This window comes from Mytilus californianus, unplaced genomic scaffold (assembly GCF_021869535.1).
Source record: "Mytilus californianus isolate M0D057914Y unplaced genomic scaffold, xbMytCali1.0.p SCAF_4, whole genome shotgun sequence".
Taxonomy (NCBI): Eukaryota; Metazoa; Mollusca; class Bivalvia; order Mytilida; family Mytilidae; genus Mytilus; species Mytilus californianus.
The window spans coordinates 74,657,395-74,659,883 of NW_026262690.1; positions in this window are offsets into that span (position 1 = coordinate 74,657,395).

The following is a 2,489-nucleotide window of genomic DNA, read 5'->3' on the forward strand; positions in this document are numbered from 1 at the left end:
ATGAACAGAGGAACTTATTAATAGACTACTGACGTAGTTGTAACACGTATTGACGACAAACAATATTCCTACGACTTTTGCCATTTGGGAAATCTAAACTACTTGTCTTTAAAGATTTTCGGCGATTAAATATTTCATACAATTGTTCTTTGACATCTTAGCCAAAAGCACAGGGGATAATAAACTACATAAGGATTCCTAATGTGCTCTACTTCCTATGTGCAACTTCAAAACTTTTGGGTGGTTCGACGATCATTTAAGGTTTTTTCTGGTCATATTTTTGTAATCCAGAATTAAAAGTATGAAAAAACTATTCAATTAGTTATAAATAACATTATATCCAGCTAGATAATAACAATGGCACGTATTTCAGCATTTATTGGGTAGAACACAAATCTAGGGTGCTCGCATAAGGCAGCTTAACTGCCTAAAAACGGGTGGATCCAATGCGCGGGGATGTCCCTAATTATATCCGGTCCATTTCAATTTTTTCGGGCCCTTTTTTTATTTTTGACTGCTGTATCCCTTTATCTTCAGCGGGCTCCTCTGTTTTCTTTCCTGGATCCGCAATTGAAATTTATTGAAATACAAATTTGAATTATTTTACTCAAAATCTAATGCAACCTTTAGCTAGAACTCTTACTCTTGACACTCTGAAACGCAAATCGAACTTTAATTTGAAATTTGGTTATAACTTGATTTTTCTGTATCCCGGAGCTCCTTGTTTGTTTGTAACTTTCGATCTACACTATGTAAAATCATTCTGTAGTAATCTCAGTGTAAACTAGATACCAAAGATGAATTAATATGGATTATTCTTATGTATTTTTATTAAAGAAAAGATGAAAAAAATATATAGATTCTGTATGAAAAATATATTCTGTAATGTGTGGCATATTTTACTTTAAAATCAGTGCTCTATTGATATTAATCAATCAATAATAGTGTCACAATAATCAGTGCTTTATTGATATCTAATTAATCAATAATTGTGTCACAATTATCAGTGATTCATCTAAGACAATATGCCAAATTGCATAATTGAATTATTAATTACCTGGTTTTAACTCGCAAAAATGCTATAAAACTTATGTATTTCTATTCCTCATTTTGTCGTCTTTTGATCACTATATATTATTTGTAAATTAAGATGAGGAAATGTGTGTCTTAAATAAAAAAAAACATGAACCCCCATATTATTAAAATTCTTTATCTGAAATTTCAAAAAAAATACATTGTTCAATGTTTTTTTCCGGAAAACAATATAACAATAATTCAATAAAAAAATAGACTCTGCCACCCTATGAAATGTCCTCTTTCAAACCTAAAAAAAAAATCATTAATGGGAAAATTATCAGGAAAAGAAGATACTATCACCAAAACACGATAACCTGATAACCTTTGAAGAATTTATTGAAACAAAAACCTGAAATATTATTTCCATTCTAACAGTACAATTCATTGTCTTTGATAGGAACAACATTAGAACTGGCCTCACCCTAAGGTAATAACAGTACACATAATGTGAAACATCTGAGTTTAACGAGGCGCGTGGTCCTTGTTTTATTGCTACAATAACATCCAATTAACACTTCAACTTTGTACACGCGTCAGACTATACAATTACACGCTTCAGAATATACATTCATTGTAAATAGTGAACACCTATTGAGAACTCAAAATTGTCGTTAATTTCCTTTAATCTTCAATCAACATTAAACTATGCATAAACATGATAAATATCGTTAAATGAGGCAATTCACAAAATAAAATGATGAAAACCATTCACATTTTAATTATGATTTCCTCTTGTTTGATTTCAGTTCTTTGTATTTCACAATTTGTGTCTGTATTTTCTGGACGATGATGCACAAATAATGCATTTTGCAAGTTTATTATATATTGTACAAAGAGAGTTTTAAAAACAGATTATAAGATAAATATATCATTGTTCTAAAACACAAGTAAAATTAATATCATGTTTCGACAGGGTAAACGTAATACTTGCTGTAATACATAATAAATAATAAAATATCACAAATAAATGTAGCAATTAGATCTATGTTTCAAAAATTTGTGATGCTTTATTACTATAAAAATTACTTTTTCTATCTATTTATTGATGGAATTTTAACTTTCTTGTCGCTAAAATTGTTTTCTTTTGCATTTTTCTTGTCGCTAAATAGTCTTCTTGTCGCTAAATATATTCTTCTTGTCGCTAATTAGTGCGACCAGATAACAGTCGACAGTAACGCAGTCGCTTTGGATGGTTTGACTTATCCCCCTTGTGTGTAATAATTTCCTGTCGACCACTTTACCGTTTTTGTAATTTGATGCTGTTTTTATTTAAAATTCTTGTAGATTTAGAATAAATAACAATTAAATTAATTATTTTGTTTATCTAAGTTGAACAATTCTTAACTTTCAATAAAATTATACACATATATTGCTGTTTCTATGAACGCGTATTAATTTGCCTCCTTGACAAC